Source organism: Crocodylus porosus, unplaced genomic scaffold, assembly GCF_001723895.1.
Source record: "Crocodylus porosus isolate Cpor-Errol unplaced genomic scaffold, CroPor_comp1, whole genome shotgun sequence".
NCBI lineage: Eukaryota > Metazoa > Chordata > Crocodylia > Crocodylidae > Crocodylus > Crocodylus porosus.
The window spans coordinates 59,949,259-59,961,105 of record NW_017728951.1 but is presented as its reverse complement, the minus strand read 5'-3'; the positions used below and the strand labels follow the sequence as shown (position 1 = coordinate 59,961,105).

General features: G+C 42.6%; 1 long non-coding RNA gene across 1 annotated transcript in view; it reads left to right on the top strand.

Moving 5' to 3' along the window:
- Positions 1-10,253, top strand: part of LOC109323960 — a 13,954-nt gene extending 3,701 nt beyond the window's left edge. Inside the window, exons 2-3 of the long non-coding RNA XR_002104802.1 lie at positions 3,973-3,977; positions 10,184-10,253. This is a non-coding gene — a long non-coding RNA (uncharacterized LOC109323960). The remainder of the gene's footprint in view (positions 1-3,972; positions 3,978-10,183) is intronic.
- The last annotated feature ends 1,594 nt before the right edge of the window (positions 10,254-11,847 follow it).

Genomic DNA, 11,847 nt, shown 5'->3' with positions numbered 1-11,847 from the left:
GGTGGGGGTGGTGATGTCACACACTATACATGGGGAAGGGGCGGGGCTAAGGAGTGGGACTTCCGGTCCCACCCACGGGTCACATTTGCATTGAAGGGTGGAGAGCCTATATACTACTGGTGACAACCGAGACTCTGGAGGGATATTTAGGATAGGCAGTCTGAATTGAGTTGGTAATGTGTTTTCATAGCAAAAGAGAATTGTGCAGAAATGTTTAGGCTATTTGGAGGGGTGTTTACATAAGATGATTGTGTACTCCATCTCCATCTAAATAGCTATCATAGCAGCTGAAAGAAGCATGCAGTGAATTTTGGTTTAATGTCCAATACACTGCTTAATTTTCCTCTTTTGATTCAGAATACTTCTTCAGGGTTTTGTGAGGTCTTAGTAAATCAAACCATTTCAGTATTTGGGTCACTATTAGTATAGCGCATGTTAAACTCTTGCATGTCCAGACTTTGTCTAGAAGTTGACCATAGCTTTTAATATAAAGTCTTTAGCTGTGCTACTAATTTGAGATAAGCTGGGTATGTTCAGGTATAAGTCACATTACAGGTACTTTAACATAAAAATTGCTTGTGTTTATTCCATATACAATGTCTTTGTCCTTCAGAGTTCTGACCCTTATCCGTGTGAAGCTTTGGGTAAAAATCCTGGCCTAAAATGATTTCAGTGGTCCCAGAGGTTTCATTCTTGGTGTATTTCTGATATGCTCCTAATCTAGTATGTGACACCAGACACACTTTTCTTTACCTTTGCAAGTTTATTGAGAAAACGATATCTCCTTTTTTGAGCTCACTTCTCTGTGGACCTTAAAAAGCTCAAAGAAAAGAGGTTACTTTACCTTTTAAAATCTTTTAAGCCTTGTCTACATGTCATGCCAACCACTTGTCAGGTGTGGTGTTCTCCCCTCACAAAGGAGTGGCAGGTGGAGCTGGGCAGGAACAGAACATGCAGTGTATCTGGTAGGGGCAGGAGGGTGGAATGCAGTCCCTTTCTCCCTAGGAGGGCTTTGCCTTGGGGTGGGGGGACGGCCCTGGTACAGAGGCCTATCCCTCAGAGGCAGAAGCTCAGCCCATTATGTTAAAGCAGCAGCAGTATCTGCTCAAGTGAGGACAGCCTAGGGAGAAAAGACTGCTCTCCCTCTTCCTGGCTACCCTCACCCCTGCCTCCACTTCCCTGGCTCTCCAGTGGCCAGTATAATTGTACTACCATCACTGCCCTGGGTGCTGAAAAAGTGGGAACCCATTCTTTTCTGCTTCTGTTTTATGTGCCTCTGGTGCTTGTGCCCGGTTCAGAAGTTATATAACTCCATATTGCTCTTTCAGCATCCACATTCAGCATCCACAATTTCACCCTGCCTGCAACTCCTCTGGGCTTGCCTATCTCTGGTGTTTGAAGTAGCAGTATGACTACCACAGTTATAACTGTGTATCATTGTGCACTCACTCAGTTCTATGAAAACACCAGAACCTTGGCGCAGTTTTGAGTTGAAATGAGCCAAACAATGATTTTAAGGGAAGAAAGCGGAGCACCACACTGTTGAATTATCCAAAGGTGAATTTAAGAAGCTGCCAGAAGAAGACAGTCATGTAGCAGGCATTCCATGTAACTGATCCCTGGCACCTGTCTTTCTTCCATTCTGGCACTTGAAGCAACAGAGCTTCTTAAAAACTTATAAAATCTTGGAAAAGATTTGACATAATCAACATTGCTGCTAGGTCTTCAGGTAAATAACCTTCCCACATACATATATAACCCTCCTGCCGGGCACCAGATGGCAGCAACCATGGCCAAGTTCCCCTTAGGGGTTTTACAAAAATTGGTTATCTTGGCTTATGCCCCCACCTAGAAACCTGGGGAAAAAATTTCTGCCTCGGTGCTCCAATGCGAACAAACTTGCCCACTCACAAATAATATCAAACTATAGCAGCATTTATTAATGGGGGAAAGTGAGATGGGATGACAAACAGATTTAAGAACAATTAATAATCTGTAGCCCACTTCAACCCACTATTAACAGTTCACTTGGTTCAGAGTTCTCACTATAAGGCAGAGAACAGTGTAGGGCTCTGCCCCTTGCCACTCCTGGGAAGCACGGATCCTCATTGCTCCTCACCACTGCTGACGGGCAGGGTGCGGGCCACTCCACCTTGAGACTCCTCGCCACTGTGGAGTTGGAGGGGCACTGCTTGCCCTGACTCCTCACTGCTGCTGGTGAATACTGTCACTCCTGCCCCGTGTTTGGGGCGGGGAGCGGGGGAGGGAGCTAAGCCCCATTAGCCCTGGCCATCCATTGCGTTTGCTTGTCCTTGTATATCAATAGAGAGGATAGAGACACAAAAAGATAACAATAACATTTTCTTTACTACATTAGAAGCTGAAGACCTGCCAGGGAGTCAGTTGGGCCTTTGGATGATTAGAGTGTAAAAAGGGCCCTAAAGGATGACAGCATCATTGCCAAGAAACTAAATGCATTCTTTGCATCCATCTTCACTAGGGAAGATGTTAAGGAAATTCTGTCATGAGATGCACTCCTCTTCAGGGACAAGTTAGTGGAACCAGCACAAACTGAGGTTTCAGTAGATCAGGTTGCAGAGGAAATAGACACACTAAACAGCAGCAAATCACCAGGACCTGATGGCTTTCACCCTGGTGTCCTGGAGGAGGTCAGATTGGTAATTGCTGAACTTCTAACTGTACTATGCAACCTATCATTGGAAACAGCCTTGATACCAGAGGACTGGGAGATTGCCAATGTGACTCCCATTAAAAAAGGCTCTAGAGGGGACACAAGAAACTACAGACCAGTGAATCTAACTTCTGTTGCAGGAAAACTAGTAGAAACAATAATAAAAAAAAAGAATTGTTCAGCACATGGATAAACTTGACATACAGAAATATGTTGAGAGAGAGAAAATCTCTTTGCACTTGATTTCAAGCCCTCTATCTCTGACATACCTACAAGGTGAACTTCCAGGTTTTCATCATGTCATCAGGATCATGCCTCACCAAGACCTACCACTGCCACAAAGCCCCAAGATTCCCAGAAAATTTAACCATGCTATAGGAGGTAGACTATAGCAGGCAGTTTTCTATGTAACTGATCCCTGGCACCTGGAATAATGGTCTTTCTTCCATTCAAAGTCTGTGTTCCAGTAACCACCATTAGCCTTGCTGGTTGTAAGCCATCATCACCATCATCAAGACATTTTACTATAATCTACCTTTGTTACTCTGCAAATTTTTATAGGTGCCTCCAATCTCTTTGCTTATAAGAACTATCTTGAATAAAATCAACCAGACATCCTACCCCCTCCTTTCTTGAAGGCTTTATTTCTACCTGCCTATCAATTCATTATACTACTTTAGTACTGTAACGGAACAGCAGGCACTAAAAAGTCATTTACGTTGGCTTAAAATAGCATTTAAAGGCCTGTTTTTTGGGAATTGGCTTATAGGTATAGACATATGCATTATACGGGTTCAAGATGGGCAGCAGGGGTTAAATGGATTTCTAATGAGCTTGGGAGATGCTTCTCATGGCCCTGAAAGCAGATGGGCTGTCTAGCACAACAAGGCCAACAAGGACACAGTCTAAAAAACAGCTTGGGAACAAAAGGAAGTATGTACCATACTGTCCCGTAACACCAGATAAGTGATACCAGCTACAAGACCCCAGAGCAGAGGGGGGCCTGAGTCCTGGTTTTGGGGGAATAGATCAAATTAGGAGAAGGCCCGGAAGGCTACGTGGATATGTGACCACAAAGAGACAACCAACCAGAGGTAGCCACAAATGAAGAGTCATCAGGAGTCATCAAGGGGGAAGGAGAATACAAAAGCAGAGATTTGAGATTAACAAAGGGTCCCTCCTGGTTCCTTCTTGTCCTTACCTGTCCCTTTGTCCATCCCTCTCTGTCCCTCCTCTTCACTGAAAGGGGTTCCCATCCCCATCCCCTGGGGTCCCCGAAGCCACCGTGGACCGAGGGCATACTAGTAGTCCATCTCATGCACCCCACTGGAGGGGGGCCATGGGCCTCAGCATCCCACCACCAGACTGCTGACACCTAAGAGAGAAAGCCTCAGAGTGAAGCCTGCATCCTGAGCAGATATACCTTGATTCTGATGACAACCCTAGGATTGATAGATATAGAATTGTTTGCTTGTTTGTATTGTTGCTTTTTCGTTCTCACTCTGTATCAGAAAATTCTCCTATTATCAACTGGCAGGTGTTGTGGTTGGTCTGAGGGTTGTGCTCACCCAGAACAAAGGTATAAGGGCTGGGTTCCTACAATTCAGTCCAACAACCAATATGCAAATTAAACACAGATTTTTGCTTTTGGTTATTGTAGGTAAAACACAATATTATTTTTCTAAACTCTGGCAAGCAAGGCTGAAGTATTCTATAGCAGCCTGATTTTCCCTTGAGAGTTTAGATCAGGTCAATAATGTCATGAGCAGAGATGAATGTCATGCCACTATAGATGAAAAATGTGAGAAAGTTCACACTCTGCCTGTGGAATTTTCTTTTGAGGAAATCTCTGGGGTTCCCTGTTCCTGCCAGGCAAAGTGATATGTCTATTTTTGTTACTGAATTGTAAATTCAAAGCACACTACACGAAGTGGGCAGTGTCATTATAGAAGAATTCCTCCTTACTACTCTTGTGGAAGCATGTCCTAGTCTTCAAAGCATCAAGCCTACTCGAAAGATGGGACACTGTTAATTTTCACTGCTTCTCCACTGACAGAAATGAAGAAAGAAGGTGGAATAAGGGTATGGCATGTGGTTAAAAATATTCTGTTCTTTTTTATAAATGAAAACTGAATTCTTGCCTACCCATGAGGCACTGTGCACAGTTGTACCAGGATAACTTATTCCCACATGAGGAAAAGAGTACTAGCATAAGCATCTTGATACCAGTACAAATGCACTTACATTTTGGATTGTATAAAATCACACACCTATCTGAAAGAGTTATTTTGGTACAAAAAAAAATGTGGGTTGTTTGTAGACCAGGCCTATGATTCTCATGTATTTATAAAACTAGAGACCTGGGACTTTAAAAGGAAAATATTAAAAAACATGAGGCTTGGCAGAAACCTGGTGATATGGGATGGGTAAGTATTTATTAGGGCTGTGCAAAGCTACGGTCCCTGATTTCATTTGGCAGAGATTCAGCCCAATTCAGTGGCTGAATCTCTGAATCGAATCAAATCAGAGGACTCTTTAATCTCTCCGGATCAAATCAGAACCCTCTGAATCGATTCAGAGAGATTCAGAGAGATTTAGTGATCAGGACATAGAGACAGCTTTAAATGTTTTTCTTACATACCTCTAGGTAGCAGGGGCTCATGAATGCTGCAATGCTGGGGCGGATGGAGTGTCCCACAGAAACACAGGGGGCTCCCCAGCGTTCTCAGCAGCAGAGCTGGAAGTGGACTGGAAGCACTTCTGGTCCACTTCCAGGTCTGCTGGGGAGTGTGCTGGAGGCCTCCCACATGCCCTCCTGGCTCTGTGACTGGTGCCTCTTGGGTCTGCGGGTGACCCAGAGTCCCCTCATGGCCTATCGCGAAACTGGCAGGGGCTTGGGGGGCCACAGCATGCTCCCCAGCAGACCCAGAAGTGGACTGGAAGTGCTTCTGGATGGCCGCCCACACTCCAGTGGGATGCTCCATCTGCCCCAGAATTGCAGCATTCATGAGCCGTACCTGTTACCTCAAGGTATATAGAAAAAACTTTTAAACTTGTGTCTATGTCCAAATTGCTGATTCTCTGAATCAGCATTGAATCTTCAGATTCAGATTTGGCCAAATCAAATCAGGGACATTGATCTGAATCAACTAATTGAATCACTGTCCCTGATTTGGGCTGAATCCAAATCCGAATCGACTAGGGCCCATTTCACTCACCCCTAGTATTTATTGACTTTCATGGTTGCTGCTACCAGAAATAGAGACAAGCTGTTGGGATGGAAGAGAGAACTAACCACATACTGGAGAGGGAAGAGCCAGAGAGCAGAAAGAGATGTAATAAAACAAGACAATGAAAACAAATATAACAAAGGTTGGGGACAAAAAAAGGCAGAACACATGGACAGAAAAAGAGGAAATAAAATCTTATAAAGAGTTAGAACTGGTAGTAGAGATGATATGTCTTATTAGGCCTACTAGATTTTTGCTAAAAATATTCTTTAATTGCAAGCTTTCAGGCACAAGCACCCTTCTTCAGGCATAGGAGAAAAGATTGTAAAAGTTCTCCCAGCTAGAAACGAAAGTTCATATTTCATAGGAGAGTTAAAAGCGTAGTTAAAATCTCCTTTTTGATACAGTTCATTTTATGCAGGTTAGGCTTAGAAAAAAGTTGGAATAGTCTGCTTACCTCAAAGTTGTTTGGTGGCAAGCAGGATGTAGTCATAGTGGCTAGGGAAAGACATTACACATAAACCAGTTCAAGTGATGAGAAACTGATTTAAACCTGTAACAGAACATCAGTTCAGTGCACATAAACCAGTATCAAAATGGCAAAAATTGGTTTGAGATAATCCTGGTTGAATGTAGTAATCAGACTTAACTGATTGAACTGGTTTATGCAATAATCTGTCCCAGACAAGTTTAGAAAACTGCAGCAGTGAGGGGAGAATGCCTGGTGGACCCAGGCCCAGGTCTGTGCCAGTGGGACAGGGAGGAGAGAATTAACCTTCTCCTGGACCTGTTCACTCAGAGCTACTGCTGTGGCTGGCCACACACCCCCAGCACAGCTTCTCTGTAGCTGCGGGTTGCTCTAATACCGCTCCCCAAGCATGTGGCCTGAGCAACTGCAGGCATGTGCCTGCATTTCCTCAGTCCAGACAGAATGCCCATGCAGTTGCAAACTGATTCAAACTAGCCAGGTTAAATTAATGTGCAAAGATTGAATTAATTTAGGCTCTGGCTTTTTGAATGTCAGTCCCTAGGCATATGGAAGATAATAAAAAAGAGATTAGTTTTGAAAAGGGGGGGAAAGCCAAAGACAGACTCTGGGTGCATGAACCCCAGTCTCACGGTCTTGTAAGAGGAAGTATCTGGCAATATACTATAGCTTATGTGCACTAACTCAAGGTGACTTTAAACAAACCAATATGTACAAATATGACAATTGCCCAGTGCAGTCTAGATTTATACCATACATTAGCCAAAATGGCTTTTTCTCAGTCGAAGCAAGACAAACCCTTCACTTTTCCAAACTTTCTTTCAAGTTTTCCTCAAGGAGGTAATTTTGTACCCCAGCAGCACACAACTTTCAAATCCCTTCAAGCCTAAACAAAATATTTTCTTTTCTCTCTTATGCTGTTTTTTTTTATACTAGAAAAAGCAGCTTTTCTGGTTATTAAATGCTTCCACTATGCTCTGACTTTTAGTCATCAATATCAGCTGTTCAGTACATAATGCATGCTATACTCTTTGACAGCTACATTATCCATTAATTATTTTAATGAACAATACATTTACTGTAGAATACTGCGCAGTAAATTATGTATGTTGCTTGCGGATGGTTTTACAAAACAGACTGAAGACACAGTGTAGTAAGCATACTATATTATTAAAAAATAGACTGGCAGTTCAGTTATGCCCAGCAATTTGAAACTTAGTTGGTATTGTCAGTTTTTAGCTGTGAATTTTGCCATCTGGATTCTTCGAAATCACAAGGGACTGAAGGGTTGGATTCAGAACTTACAACTGCTGTTTGTTTTTCCAGTTTCTTTCTCACCACCTGCCACTTGCAGTTTCATTCATTCCCCCTATCTGCTCTAAGTGTCATTACTCAAAAGTGTGTACTCAAGATAGTACTCTACTATCTTCTACTTAGAGATCTGTGAACAGGTGCTGTGGTCTGTAAGTTACAGATGCTTGAATATTTACTTTGCAGTCATGAATTAAATATAGTGACAGGAATAATATAATGCAGGTACCAGTCTTCAGTTCTCCAGCGTTGCAATGAACAGGGTCTTTCTGACTTTCAAAGTGCAGTCATTGCAGCACAACAGAAATGAGGTGCAGTGTCAGGACAGAACAAGGAATAGATGGATGGGGGAGCATTTAACGTGCCACTGTAATGGAAATCTGGATAGCGTATGCTTCAGGACAACACTGGTTACAGAAAATGCTCAGTAGAAAAAGCTCTGTGTACTTTTTATTGTAACTGCTTTTTAATTACATTTTATTTAAATTTTGCATTTGTGAAAGAGAAAGTTAACACACTTTCTTCTCAGTGTAGAATAATTGCTGCAACTCACAATTCTCAGTTTTAGGAACTGACTAAAGCAAGCTTGCTGATCACCTTCCAGCTTAAGTTTAACATCTGAGAATCTTTATAATTTTGCAGCATGGCTAAAATACAGCATAAAAATTTTAACTAATAATGGTAGGTGCCTTTGTACACTACAACCTCGGTATTAGTAGGTTCCAAGTGTCTTTCTGTAGCATCAGGAAATATGAACTAGGATACAAGAGGAACTGGACCTTGTCCTGGGCTGCGAGGCTAAATTATTATCTCCTTGGTGTTTAAAAACTTACTAGTTCATGCCAAACCCCAAACTGGGAAGGCATCTAGACTAAATACAGGGTTTATAAATACTGTTCAGAGAAGAACAAGGACTTCACTTGTTTACAGGGCCACTGACCCATATTGTTCCCTATATTTGGAACTTGGCAGGTTATAAGCAATAACAGACACAAGGTGGCAATTTTTGGAAGGCTTTGGATATGATTCACTGAAAATTTGACAACATTCCCGGATCAGATTCTTGTGCCATCCAATGCCACTTACATATCAGATAAATTATAGAATGTCCCTATTCAGTCTGCAGCTGCATGCATTACTGATGTAATTGAAAGCCAAGCCAAAAATGCAAAATGTTTTTCAATTCTGGCCTATGACACTTGGGATATTTTATATCAGGAACAACTGGGTATTTGTTTGGGATATGGCCACAAAGGCATGACAGTAGAGATGTATTAATTATTTATTAGATCTGCTTTGGAAAAGCAAAGGCTTATGCAATCTTCCAACTGGAGTTTTTAGACATCTTGTTTCCACAATTGCTGTATACAGGCTCTCTCAGCTTGAGCCCAGTGTCAAAGAGGATCTCTTTATCTGGGAGTGGGTGACATTAAGTTGTTAAGTTCATGCTACTTTTGTGCAGCAAAGACAAAATAATGTAAAGATACCCAAAGCTGACAGCTACTACCAACTCCAGCCTCTGCAAACTTCCCTAGCACACTCAGACCTAAACCTGAAAAGGAAAAAAGTGTAGAAAAACACTGATTATGGCTTTGCTCTTTATTTTCACTGACCCGGGGGAAAAGATGTCTCCTCTCTCTGAGTAGGTCAAAGGGAGGCAGGAAGGGAGCATAGAAAGGCTGTAACTGTGCAGGCAGTCGCTCAGCACCCAGGAGCAGTTTCTGTATGCAGCCTGATCAGCAAATCTGACACAGTGAATTTTACATGGAACTTGAATTATCCGCTAAGTTGCTTGATTTGGGAGCACAGCAAGCCTCTTCTAATCAGGTTGCCCTCCACCCTTCCCCTAATGCTGTTAGATTCTTTGTTTCCAAAGGAGACTCAGGGATGGTTATTTCAGAAGTAGTGTTCATGTTATTGATTTAAGCAGAATCTAAGCTTCACCATTTACTCATCCTGCCCCAAGTGACTCTTGTTCAGAGTGACATTTTAGAGAGGACCACACTTTAAGTTCTTTCATTGGTTCTTTAATGTCAAGAATTAATTGGCCATCACTAACATTTCAACCAGTTTCCACTGTACATTGAACCTTAACTTTGCTCCTTCTGTTTACTGGCTACTTTGACAGGAAGGAAACACCTGCCACCTGGGCTGCCTAGAAAGGCAGTCCAGCTGCGGAGCTGCCCCAGCCCTGCTGAATTCCCAGGCGGCAGCAGGATGTGCCATGGCCAGAGTGTGCCTGAGTCAGGGGACCAAGGGACCCACTGTGGGCCAGACAAAGATCCTCCATAGTCCAGATGCGGCCTATGGGCCATATTTTGCCCATCCCTGGTATACATCATCAGTTATGTAACCAGACTATGATGGTCTTTGCATGGTTGCAAGATATATATTACCTGAATTAGACATAGTATAGATTTGAAGGTAAGGGTGTCTCAGGGCCTGGTAGTTGCTCATCTGTAGTGTGGAAATAAATTTAACCAGGCTCCTAACTTGACTAAGAAAAGAGACAGAGACCAGAGGTGCTGATACTTCAGAAAAATAAAAGGTAAGAAAATTCTGCATGCCTTGTTTTTGTCTTGATATATTAACCTGTGTGTGAATGTTAGTTTTTTTTTCTCTCTGAGAACCAAAAACTGATAACCATTCCTGTAAGCACAATATTTCCCTTTTCTTTAAGTAAACTGCCTGTGTTTGTGTGCGTCAGACCAGTGATTTACTCCTATTTGTTTCTCTAAAGTCATATTTTTTTCTGTCTCTGTCTTAAGTATAAATATGCCTGTAAACTTACAGAGTTTGAGAATTCCTTTGAAACAGACAAGGGTGATTCCCCTTGCTGTATGGAATTCTCCCTGTGATCACAGTATAGCCCTAAATAAAGAAAGGCTGGCTCTGTCAGTTCCGATTCAACCACAACACAAAGTTTGATTTCTTCCACAGTAGTGCCAAATATTTTAGTGCTTACTTTCCTGAAAGTTAATTCACTTTGGATGTTAACTACCCTTTAATAATAATTAACAGACTATAGTACAGTGTTTTCAACCCTTTCAGAATCAAGGTACCTTACACGGAACTTGAGGCACCCCTCCATAACTTTTGTGCACCCCTCCATAACAGCACCAAGTTTTAAAAGCTAATTTATATATTACAGTGCGTACCTTCTTGCCCAGGGGTGGGCAGTGGAGGTAGGGGAATATTCAAGCCGGGCCTGGACCTATATTTTCACACCTTACCCATCTCCTCACACCTCATGGCACCTTTAAAGGATCTGGTGACATCCCTAGGGTGCCCTGGTATCCTGGTTGAGAATCACTGTTTTAGCTAATGACATCAGTAGAGAAAAGCTATGGGGTCAATTTAAGTTCAAGTTGCTTATCAGAGAATTAAGAAGCAGATGTTTTAATTGAAAATCAAAATTGTACTAACCGGATATTTAATCCAGTCTATTTACTCCAGTCCAAAGTTACTCTGGTGTTAGTTATTGTTTGAGATATCTGCTGCCTTTCAGGAGCCAGGATCTGAGTTATAATGGAAAAGATCCCAAAGCTGGTCCACCCTTCAGACCACTACCCCATGCTCCTTGTCCACGTCGGTACCAATGACATAGCAAGAAACAACCCTGGGAGAATCAGGAGTGACTACAAGACCATGGGGGCAAAGCTCAAGGAGCTAGGAGCACAAGTGGTCTTCTCCTTAATCCTCCCACTTAAAGGTCGTGGTCACTGGAGGGAGGAATGCATTGAAAAAGTTAACTGAAGGTGTCAGAGATGGTTTTGGATTCCTCAACCTTGGTATGCAGTTCAACAGCACTGGTCTGCATGCAAGAGATAGTATCCACCTCACAGGCAGAGGGAAGAAGCTTTTCTCTATGAAAATCACCAACTTGCTGAGGAGGGCTTTAAACTAGGCAAGCCCATGGGAATGGGGCTAGATTCCACTATTGAACATAAATCCTCTGGCTGAGATGACCTAGGGGAGGATATTCAAGTAGGGGGCATCTGGATGAGTACCAATGCCCTGAGACAATTGCAGAGGGACAGAAAACCTGAGAAGACTAGGGGTGAACTAAACTGTATTTATGAGAATGCCCAAAGCATGGGCAATAAACAGAATGAACTGGCTCTCCT